Below are 12,150 nucleotides of genomic sequence, written 5' to 3'. Positions count from 1 at the left end.
CATAATGATTTCATAACTTCTTTGGGATATCTCCAACACGCGTGTTTTGGTTTCGTAACTGTATTTCGAAATATTTTTTTTGGCCCCATAAGCGATTTTCGGCCCATTCATTTTTTTGACGGGAACGCTCGCTGTGATGTCATCATCGTGGGGGGGGGGTGACGTTCTCTTTGCCGAAAATTCATTTTCAATTTATCCTAGGTCTGTGCCAATTTTGGTGAGTTTTCGGGTATGTGGCGGGGGTCAAATTCGAGCTCAAAGTGGAAGAAAGAAAGTAGAAGAAAAATAATAATTAAAGCCGCAAGCGGCGTTGTATGGCCCGCAGACGCAACCCGCCTTCCACGCCCAACTCTACGCACCACCGCCCTCACCGCCCTCACCGCCCACTTTTGATAATGGCTAGTCAAAACTGCATATGCTAATTATGCTAACTATGCTAGCTATGCTAATGTGGCTAAAAGTGCTAGCATTGCGATCAGCATCATCAACTGACTCAGAAAAACACATTACCTAAAATGTTAATTATGCCAACTATGCTAGCTATGCTAATGTGGCTAAAATTGCTAGCATAGCGATCAGCATCATCAACTGACTCAGAAAAACACATTACCTAAAATGCTAATTATGCTAACTATGCTAGCTATGCTAATGTGGCTAAAACTGCTAGCATAGCGATCAGCATCATCAACTGACTCAGAAAAACACATTACCTAAAATGCTAATTATGCTAACTATGCTAGCTATGCTAATGTGGCTAAAAGTGCTAGCATAGCGATCAGCATCATCAACTGACTCAGAAAAAAACATTACCTAAAATGCTAATTATGCTAACTATGCTAGCTATGCTAATATGGCTAAAAGTGCTAGCATAGCGATCAGCATCTTTAACTGACTCAGAAAAACACATTACCTAAAATGCTAATTATGCTAACTATGCTAGCTATGCTAACATGGCTAAAAGTGCTAGCATAGCGATCAGCATCATCAAATGACTCAGAAAAACACATTACCTAAAATGCTAATTATGCTAACTATGCTAGTTATGCTAATTAGGCTAAAAGTGCTAGCATAGCGATCAGCATCATCAATCCACTCAGTAAAACACATTCCTCCATTGGTGAGAGCTATACATCATATGTTAGTAAAAAACCCACTTTTTTCAAAATGGCGGCTTTTCTGTTGATTTTATCTCCATAGCAACCATTTTATGTTTTTGTCCCCTCGGGAGGACGAACAGATTGACGTCAGTTTCGGACAAATCGGTAAAAGTAAACTTTTTGTCGTCCTTAGCAACAGTGGTTTAATGCTAACCACGCCCACATTCCTTATATGTCCATATCCAGTGTTTTTCAATGTATTCTGTTTCAGGCATGAATGCATGCATTCAATTTTCACTGTATTGTATTGAAATGCATGGGAGTTATAACAGTGCGCCACTTTGCTAGCTTGCCAGGCGCACGCCGTTTAAAATCTACAACTTCTAATTCCAACATTTTTTCCACAGTAGCTTGCCATTGATGCCCAAAAAGTTTCGAGACAATCGATGAATATTCCAACGACAAGTTTACGTTTGAATCCGGTGGTAAAGGTGTTTTTTATAGAAAATTCAAGATGGCCACCTTTTCCCAAGGTCAAAGGTCGACGAAACTCCAGAGGTGATTGTAGACTTACGCTAGGGACACGCGCATCAAATTTCGTGAAAATCGCTCGAAAAAAAGTTAATTTTTCCATATTGTGTAAAAACGCGAAAAACGCAAAATGGTAGATTTTGGCACAAAATGGCCGCCAAACCGTAGGTCATGTCGCCATCACGTAATGATTTCAAAACTTTCTTTTTATATACCCGACAAAGTTATCTGAGTTTCGTTAGCCGATTCTTAAAAATAAAATCCGAAAAAATTTTTTTTTGCCGAGTCAGCACTTTTTTTTGCGACGGTTTTTTGTTTACCACGGCCACATTCCTTTATCGATTTTGTCGTATGTGACATCGTTTTGTTCAGTGTGGGACAGGGTATCGCATATTTCAGTTTCAGGCTATTCCGATAAAATATGTGCGAGCTAGCTAAAATGGCGACGGTTGCGAATTCGCCACGCGCACGCGTTTCAAATTCTACAACTTCTAATTCCAACATTTTGTCCACAGTAGCTTGCCATTGATGCCCGAGAAGTTTCAAGAAGATTGATAAAAATCCCTAGGACGAGTTTTCGTTTGTATCCGTTACTAAAGGTACTTTTTTTTGAAAATCCAAGATGGCCGCCCCTTGCCAAGGTCAAAGGTCAACGAAACTTCTTTGGCAGTTGTAGAATCGTGTTTTTGGCTTGTGTATGCAATTTCGTGAAAATCGCTTGAACAAAAGTGTCATTTTCCCATATTGTCAAAAAACACGAAAATCTTTATTTCTTTGAGTTCGCCACAAAATGGCCGCCAAGCCGTAAGTCGTGTGGCCATCCCATAATGATTTCATAACTTCTTTGGGATATCTCCAACACGCGTGTTTTGGTTTCGTAACTGTATTCCGAAATATTTTTTTTTAGCCCCATAAGCGATTTTCGGCCCATTCATTTTTTTTACGGGAACGCTCGCCGTGATGTCATCGACTTGGGGGGGGTGACGTTCTCTTTGCCGAAAATTCATTTCACATTTATCCTAGGTGTGTGCCAATTTTGGTGACGCGTTTTTTTGAGGTTTTGGACCTTTTTGAGTGTTCGACCCTTGTACCAGTTACAATATGGTCCTTGCAGTCTATGACTGCTGCGGGCCATAATAAAAGGTAACAGAAAACCGGTATTACTCAAAAATATTTTATTACATAATAAATAAATAAGTCAAAAACCACAAACAAACATGCATCCTTTTTTTCTCTTCTGCCAGATAGCAGCTCTTGACTGGTGGTGGGTTTCCTTCAGTAAAGCCAGCTGAGTGTCTCGTGCGTAATTTTGGCTCAATTCCACTCCTCAAGTTTTCATCCCAGGCTTTATGGCATTTCAGCATCACCATGGTTAGCCTAGTGGAGCGCCACTTTGGCAAGGCTTGATAATAAGATGTTTGTCCTCGTCACTTTCCTCGTCGCTGACATAGTTTGCATTGGCTCTTTTTTTTATGACAGATCCTCTTGATTGAGAATCTTCTCAGCAATTTTGACCCTCTTTTTGAAGAGCTATGGACCAACAGGAAAGGAAAATATTATTTTAATTAGAGGAAACAACATACACACACATACACAGTTCAACTGGACCATGCATGACCTGAGTAAATGAAACAAGGTCACAAATAGGACAACTCACCTGATCATGCTGACTGGTCCTCTTTTTGACCTCCTCCTTGCTTCTATCTCCATTCTCTCTCTTTGCACTTGAGACTGTCAATAGCTTGATTGCAAGCTCCTAGTCGATGGAAATATGAAATGTACAGAAGATGAGGTCAACATATTGCAAACATGTTTCCAAAGTGGAATATTCAAAATGTCCCATGCAGACTGTCACAGTGGCTTATCTTAATTATCCATTGTCAATGCTATATCGTTAATGTAACTTAGTGTTTGGTCTTAAGACATGGAAACACTAAATGAGCTGTCTATCACACTAATACAATTGCAATCCTATTCAAAAAAATCTCTGAAAAGAAAGTAACACTGATTATTGACATTGAGTCTCTCACATTATCTCTAACTTGGCGAGTTGTGTAAATCCAACTTCATGTTGGTGCTTACTTCTAACTTGGTGGAAACTCCAATTTGGTTCCACATCTTTCACTGCTGCCGTCATCTCCTCATTGTGTGGTGTTCTGAAGCTAAAAAAAAGACAATATTTTATAACTGACTGGAGTTCTAGTCAAGTTTCCTAAAATGATAGTGAGAAAGAAACATACTTATCATCTGCCCAGACCTTCCACTGGAGCTGCTCTCCGAGGTTCTTGTGTTTGTGATGGACAAGAATCTGAAAGAAAGAACAAGTCTGTTAGGTTACAGCAACATTGCTGTTCTGGCCAATGTTCTAGAATACAGGCACCTGCCCAACACAAAACCCCCCAGCAGCCGAGTGGCAAACTCAAGAACGCATGTAGCTTATAACCCCAAAGGGAGATCCGCCAACGTTTTCCGACCACGGTCAGAAAGAGAAAAGTCCTCGCAGGAAAGGTTCAACATAGGCTAAACATGAACAACCTTTTTTAAAGTGCAAAAAAAAAGTGAACACGTGTTTGTCTGTTTGGCTGCTTTAGTGAATCGTGCTGCTGCTTTTATTTGTCCGTCTTCATGTTACGTGACCGGAACACCAACATATTAACCGTGTCAGCTATCAGTGAGGATCTTAACGGGGTGACGATGTTTCCTGCCGCGCTGAAGTCACGCCATGAGGAGCTCGTAGCGCCTCCAGACGTATATTTTCCTGCCACTTTTGACAGAAGTGCAGAGACATCGGGTGGCCTGCGCTCCACCCTCGCCCCCCAGGCTCCTCGCCTCTCCTTTCCCTCCTCCGGCGCCCTTAGCGAGAGGGGAGCCGACGTTCGGACCCTGTGCAGCCGGTTCGGGCGCAACTGCCGGTGGACCCCCGTGTCTCCGTGCTGCTCACGCTACACAGGCCCCACGGCGGTGGGGGGCGACGTCTGCCGCTCCAGCGGGGGAATCGGGAGGAGTGACGCCGCGGCCGCCCAACACGTAGAACCTAAAAGAAACCTAATTGACATAGTGCTGAGGGTCTCTATGGCAGGCCATTTTAACATCAAAACGCTAAGTTTGACTATCCGGAATGAACATTGTAGATATCAGCAACGTATTTCTGACTAGTCGTAATTACATTTGGATAGTTGGAATTGTAATTCAAGATATCTGTAACGTAATTGTGATAGTCGAAACGACCGATAGAGATATCTATAATTCAGTTTTGCCTAGTCAAAACTGAATTACAGATATCTGCAATGACGTCATTGAAAACGACATTCAACTCGTCACACATCTTAAATGACAATTGTAGATATCTGCAATTCAGTTTTGCCTAGGCAGAATGACAGTTACAGATATCTCAAACGTCATTATCACTAGCTCCTCCTGCAGAATGACAGTTACAGATATCTCAAACGTCATTATCACTAGCTCCTCCTGCAGAATGACAGTTACAGATATCTCAAACGTCATTATCACTAGCTCCTCCTGTCTTGCACGGGCTGCAGCATTTAAAAGACGATTAAAAATCGCTTCGCCCGCTGGCTGCTCTACGACGGAGATTTAGGGCCACCAAAAACAGTAAAATTAAAAGATTTTAAGTCCTAAATTAAATTTACGATATTAAGTGGAAGTGAGCATGATGAGCAGCAGGTGAACGCCACACAGCAGCAGCAGACCGACTAAACTTTGTTGAAGAGGTGAGCTGAATGTTTATTGATAACGTTCTAAATGTTTGGAAATTCGTTAGTTTGATTTATGATTTATTCATGTTTTATTCATTGATGGGTGGTTTGAAGGATCTCTGCAGCCCGAAGCCGTCAGTGTCCCTGCAGCTGTCCACCTGAATCCTTTCTTCCTCCATTAAAGACAAGATCTCTACGTTTCTGTGACCCTTCCGTCTATGGAGGAGCACTTTTTGGCATTTTCAACGTTGTAATGCTAACATAACAGACTATTTTCATTCCTCTTTATTGTTTTATGTTGGATCAGGACGTTTCATCTGGAGGAGAGGTGTATGTAACACTGTTTACTTCTGCATTGGTGTTCGGATGACAGGTTCATGACATAAGGTGACTGATGAACTTCAGGATATGTGAATGAAAAGGAAAATAAAGGCTGCAGCGATCATCTGCACCCACACGTGTCTCTGAGCTCCTTATTAAACACATAAAACTCCGCTTTACCGACACCGAACCCCGGAAAGCCGGCTCCACTAATAATCTGATTTTGAGTCGCCAAAAGGTTCAGAATCACTTCGGTTAAAGCTATCCGGAAATAAAGCTAGGCTCCGATAAACGGAAGACTTGGTGTTTTTCTCTTTTCTTTTCTCTCTTTCCGATCGCGGTCAGAAGCGCAGGGGAGATTTCCTCCGCCGAAGGTGATTCTTCTTCGGGGTTCACTTTCCTGATCGGAACCCTCAACCTCCAGTGCGGATTAAGAAAACAGTTATTCTGGGGGGGGGGGACACCTTCTCTTTATTACGGTGCTCCGTCCTCCGAACACACAGTATCAACGCACACACCTCCGCTCCGTACTCCGTACTCACCCCCATCTCAGCACACACACACGCACGCATGCGCGCGCGCGCACACACACACACACACACACACACTCCACAACACTTTTATCTCCTAAATTTACGAGATAAAAGTTGTAATTAAAGAAAACAAAACTTTTTTTGTAAACTAGTCCTAAAACCCCGTCGTACTGCTGCAACCTGGTGCTAATCAGTGCTAATTACAAGTTAGCAGGTGCGATTTGAATGATTACAACAACACGCTCTGCTCCTCCCCTAAAGTGCGATGCGGACCTAATTTGCATACAGATATCTGCAACGTCATTTCGCCTAGTCGAAACTCTAATTCAAGATATCTGTAATTACATTTTGACTATCCTGAATGAACATTACAGATATCTCAAGATTCAGATATCTCTATTCAAATTTCATTTCAAGATATCTGTAACTTGATTATAGATATCTACAATTAAATTATGACCATCCCTAACTCCAGTTTGAGATATCTACAAAGTCATTTTGACTAGTCACAATTCCAGTTACAGATATCTACAACGTCATTTCGCCTAGTCAAAACTTAATTTAAGATATCTGAAAAGGAACATGTAGATATCTTAAATTGACTTGAATTAAAGATATCTTTAACTTGAGTTTTGACTAGTAAGAATGAAATTGTAGATATCTGAAACTTGAATTACAGATATCTACAATTCAGTTACAGATATCCGTAATTCATGAAGTGGATATCTGCAACTGAATTGTAGATATCTGTAATTGTAAACCCCATACAAATGAATGGTGAAAGTGATGTCATTTGTCCTAGGAATAATATCTTTGAGGATATCTAAAATTACGATTACGGATAGGAAGAATGTAGTTGCGGATATCTGAAATGTTCTTTTTGACTAGGCAAAACTCAAATAAAGATATCTGCAACACACATCCAGTCTAGCCTTTTAATGTTAAAATGGCCTGCCATAGGTCTCCAACATTTGTCCATAACCGCACGAGAATACACAATAATTAGCAAAGATGAATATGTTTATAGTTCAAATCACACACCATATGAGTCCTCTGTGTCTTCAAATAAATAAATAAATAAAGTGTGGGTCCGCGGTGATGACGTCCCGCGCGTGATGAGGTTTTACGGTCTGACACCGAATCCCAGGAGAAGCTACTAGGCTGCGCGGATGATCCATGATCCATACGGATCACAGTCCCCGGTTCTGCACAGACGTGTGCCGCGGATTCCACCCCCCAATCCCCCATCCCCTCCACGCACTTCATTAATCTGTACGGTCACGTCATGCTGTTTACCGCGTCAAAGTCGCTGCTCGACGTTTGTCCGTTAGGTGATGACATGTTTCTGGGTTCCTTGAAGTTTTATACAAAAGCGAAGTTTTTCAGTACAAAATATTTTTACACACGGAAGATACATACGGAAACTTCGAGGGGGGGGGGGGGGTCGTATCCGGTGTTCTTGTAGCTTCTTCTTGGTTTTTTCCACGTCGTCCAGCCTCTGTGATTATGTTTCAATCGCTTCAGATGAAAACTATTTTCCTGAAAAAAGGGAAGGATGTGGTTATTTTTGCTATTTAAAATAGCCCCGGAATTGGTTAAATATAACCCCGTAGCCTCCAAGCCCCGAACATGCCCATTTAAATCAAAAGTTTACCTGAACTTATCCGCTCGGCCGGGTCACTGCCGCCAACTCCCGGATCCTCTGAGGTCTTTTCGTTGTGAGGACGCGGTCGGCCTCGCTTACTAGAGGGTTTCCATGTCTCCTACGGTCAACTTTTATTCTTTTTTTCCGTCTTCATCTTCGGACCTAGCGCTCCGTGCCGCCATTGTTTTCAAACAGACTGCGTCATGGCGGCGCGGAGCTCTGTTACTTGACAGCTGATTTGTCGCGTTGCAGAACGTGACCAATCAAATTTCACTTTACTGGAGCTCGGGTAAGACGTCACGGCCGTTCGTTCTCCTCGTGTTGTTTAGCGGCTTCGAAACTACTGAAGACGTTTTGTTCCCGGCAGCATTTGGAGAAAGGGCTGGAGTGTGACCCAAAAATCTATGATAAATAAAATAAAAAATGAAAGAAGTTTCTTTTAAAATCATGCACAAAATTTACCCCACTAATCAATTCATGCTAAGATACATTAAAAAATTGATTTGTCCCTTTTGCAAAGAACATCCAAAAGCAATTAATCTTCTTTTTTGGAATTGTACTGAAATTAGATTTTTTTTTTGGAAGAAGTGTTTACAATTTATCAGTAATCATATTCACCCCAACTTCACTCTGAAATTCGAATATATAATTTTTGGGTTTTATAATAAAAACTTGGACTCAAATAAAAACTAATAATTAATGTTATTATTATATTTGGCAAATTGTATATTCATAAATGCTTATTCTATTCATCTTCTATCCCCCCCCCGTGTTAATCAAACAAATTGAAATGTATCTCAGTTAAATCTCTAAAAGCCTTAAGAAAGCTGTATGTTTGTATGAAAGTTGTGGAAACCTGAATGTTTTTGTGTAAAATGCATGTAATATGTTTGCTCTCCTGGCTGTACCTACATTTTGAACAATAAAGTTAAAAAAAATAAACTTTCTTCACCCACTCCCTGAAAACACTAAACAGAGCAGCAGTTATCATTGATTTCTTACCAAAAACAATCCTAAAGTTTTTTAAAAGGTTTCTTATGGTTTTTTTTAGTATAATATGAGATACTGTTTTACAAAACATCACAAAAGACTTTCCTGCCACTTGATACATGCTCAGGAAGAAATTGGCTGTTGAAAATGACAAAATTTGTTGTATGCCGAAGTGCCATTGTTTTTATTACCTTTGATGAAGCAATGAGGATATTACTGTATATCTTAATCAAACTTGGGTTGACTTGTCAATACTTTTCACACCTGTTTTTAAAAATTTGTGGGAAAATATAAGTGCAGAGCAAACTCTCAAATATATGTGCTTTTGAAGTATCTTGTGCACATAAATTGCTAGGCAAGGCACTTATCAAACAAGTGATACATATAATATCCAGAGACAATACATGTCCTAATGCAGTATCGCCTTTGCACAAATCATAAAATACGGTGTAGGTACCATAACCTTTCGGCCTGGAACTTCCGTTCGGGGTCCTTTCGACTGAGTATAACGTCACACTACGGTAACCCCATTTGGACAAACTACGTAGCGTTGACATCTGCTTGGGCTCTACGTATTTTCATTTCATGTTCCCTTTTGTAACCTAAAGGAGTTTTCCCCCATAAATTGTATATGACAATATTCTTTGTCATTTTTATAAAGACATGTTGTCACAATCCGCTCGTTACTCCAGTTTAAGTTCAGCCGTGGCTGAAATTTTTGTCAGCACGGCTAAATGTTGCCCTTCCGGGTCCGTTCTGTCAATAATAAAGCAATGGGTGCACAGATTAAAAGAACTATAAGAGAACATGAATTCAATAATAATCATAACAATAATAAAGGCACCTTTCAAATACTATCTCGCAGCTCTGTTCGTTTACAACAGACGTCATAACATTATTTATTAATATTATTAATATTAGTATCGTAAATTGGTGAATAAGGGAAAGAGTAAGGTGATGAGGTGTACGAGGTTAAAGGGTGAACGTAGATTGAATGTGGCATTAAATGGGGAGTTGTTGGAAGAGGTAGAGTGTTTTCAGTATTTGGGGTCGTGTGTCTGTGTGGATGGTGGAATAGGGGAAGAGGTAGAGTTTAGAATGAACAAAGTACGAAAGATATGGGGGGGGATGAAGAGAGTGATTGAATGTAGATCACTGGAAAAGCATGCGAAACGGAGATTCTATGAGGGTGTGGTGGTGCCTGCAGCGTTATATGGGGCTGAAACAGAGTCTGAATGTGGCGGAAAAGAGGAAGCTGAATGTAGTTGAGATGAGATGTTTGAGGAGTATGTGTGGTGTGACGCGTATGGATCGTATGAGAAATGAAGTTATCCGAGAGAGAACTGGTGTGATGCGAGAGTTGGCTTATAGAGCAGAGCAAAAGGCACTGGGATGGTTTGGACATGTTGAAAGAATGGAAAGGGAGCGTTTGGTGAAAAGGGTATATGAATCTGATGTGAGTGGAGTGAGAATGAGAGGAAGACCACGAATGGGATGGACGGAGGGTGTAAGGAGAGCGCTGAATGCAAGAGGGATGACTGTGGTGCAGGGGAGAGAGGCTGCTCAGGACAGGGATGGGTGGCGAGAGTTTGTGTATGAATGAATGGATGGGTGTGGTAGAGGTCTGGTCTTGGGATGAAGCGGCAAGGGGAAACCAGCCTTGGCTGAGGCCCTGCTGTGGAGGTGCCCACACTGGAGTGTGCAGCTGACCCTGGTGCAGTGTGGTGTGGCTTAGACCAGGCCTTAGACCAGTGTCACACACACACACCAACGCACACACACACGCACACACTGAAGGCGGAGGGTTTGGGGAAGAGAAGGAGGGAGTTAAAATTGTGTGCCCTGTCTAGGCTACCCCACCTTGGTGGGACACAGCCTTGGTAAATAGATAGATAGTATCGTAAATTGTCCAGATCAATCACTGTCTGACACGTCATCAGACCAACACAGCCAATCACATAATGTGACGTCAGCACTAGTCGTAGGACCCCAAAGGGAAGTTCCAGGCCGAACGGTTATGGTACCTACAGCGGCAATGGTAACTGCGGAGGATATGCACCAGAAATACCTCAACACTTAGATAAGTATACACTACAGATACTACAGGATATTTACCTTCTTCAGTATCTTTACTCCAGATATTTCCAGATTTGACTTCAAGTCATATTCGGAACTTGGATATGGCCAAAATACGACACAACCAGTATCTTCTGCCCGGATATCTTCAGATATGCTGCATGTCTGGATATGCACCAGAAATGCCTCAACACTTAGATAAGTATACACTACAGATACTACAGGATATTTACCTTCTTCAGTATCTTTACTCCAGATATTTCCAGATTTGACTTCAGGTCATATTCGAAACTTGGATATGACCAAAATAAGACGCAACCAGTATCTTCTGCCCGGATACCTTCAGATATGCTGCATGTCTGGATATGCACCAGAAATGCCTCAACACTTAGATAAGTATACACTACAGATACTACAGGATATTTACCTTCTTCAGTATCTTTACTCCAGATATTCCCAGATTTCAGTTCAGGTCATATTTGGAACTTGGATATGGCCAAAATAAGACACAACCAGTATCTTTTGCCCGGATATCTTCAGATATGCGGCATGTCTGGATATGCACCAGAAATGCCTCAACACTTAGATAAGTATGCACTACAGATACTACAGGATATTTACCTTCTTCAGTATCTTTACTCCAGATATTTCCAGATTTGACTTCAGGTCATATTCGGAACTTGGATATGACCAAAATAAGACACAACCAGTATCTTTTGCCCGGATATCTTCAGATATGCTGCATGTCTGGATATTCATTAGAAATGTTCCAGATTCTTTAGATATTTAAGAAAGTATCCACAACAGATATTGAGGATTCTGGCTCTTTTCGCGCAGTGACAATTTTTCTAAGTAGAGTGCCTAATTATGTGGGAGTGGCAAGAGGTACATAAGAAGGCGCCTCACTCTCACAATGGCAGAGGGACTGAGAGGTTGAGAGAGAAATGGGCAGAAGGAGTGCCATTCAAATTCATAATTGAAGGTGATATGATCTAAAGTCAGATGAATTTATGTTGTTTTGCTTTCATCCCTGCTTTATTTTTTGTGTGTCTCCCAAAGACTCTATTAAAAAGGGTAAAAGCCCTATGAAATCTCTCCTGGCTTGCCTACCAGTTTTTGTTTTTGCATTTTTTCTGAATTTCTTGAGAGAACCCCGCGACAAAATAAAAATAAATGAATAAATAAATAAATAGTGGTAGTAAAAAATTAGCTGAAAGCCAAGTTAAAAAGATGGGTCTTTA

General features: G+C 41.1%; 1 long non-coding RNA gene across 1 annotated transcript; it reads right to left on the bottom strand.

The window, feature by feature from the left end:
• Positions 1–2,788: 2,788 nt before the first annotated feature.
• Positions 2,789–9,010, bottom strand: LOC110015995 (uncharacterized). Its single transcript, XR_002872686.2, has 6 exons — positions 7,853–9,010; positions 7,618–7,737; positions 3,869–3,936; positions 3,711–3,790; positions 3,286–3,384; positions 2,789–3,158 (listed from the first exon to the last, which is right to left on the bottom strand). It is a non-coding gene; the product is annotated as an uncharacterized LOC110015995 (long non-coding RNA).
• Between the last annotated feature and the right edge of the window lie 3,140 nt (positions 9,011–12,150).

Source organism: Oryzias latipes, chromosome 22 (assembly GCF_053564925.1).
Source record: "Oryzias latipes strain Hd-rR chromosome 22, Olatipes_Hd-rR_3.1".
NCBI lineage: Eukaryota > Metazoa > Chordata > Actinopteri > Beloniformes > Adrianichthyidae > Oryzias > Oryzias latipes.
Note: the sequence above shows the minus strand (reverse complement) of the source record. Positions and strands in the feature narration are given on the sequence as shown.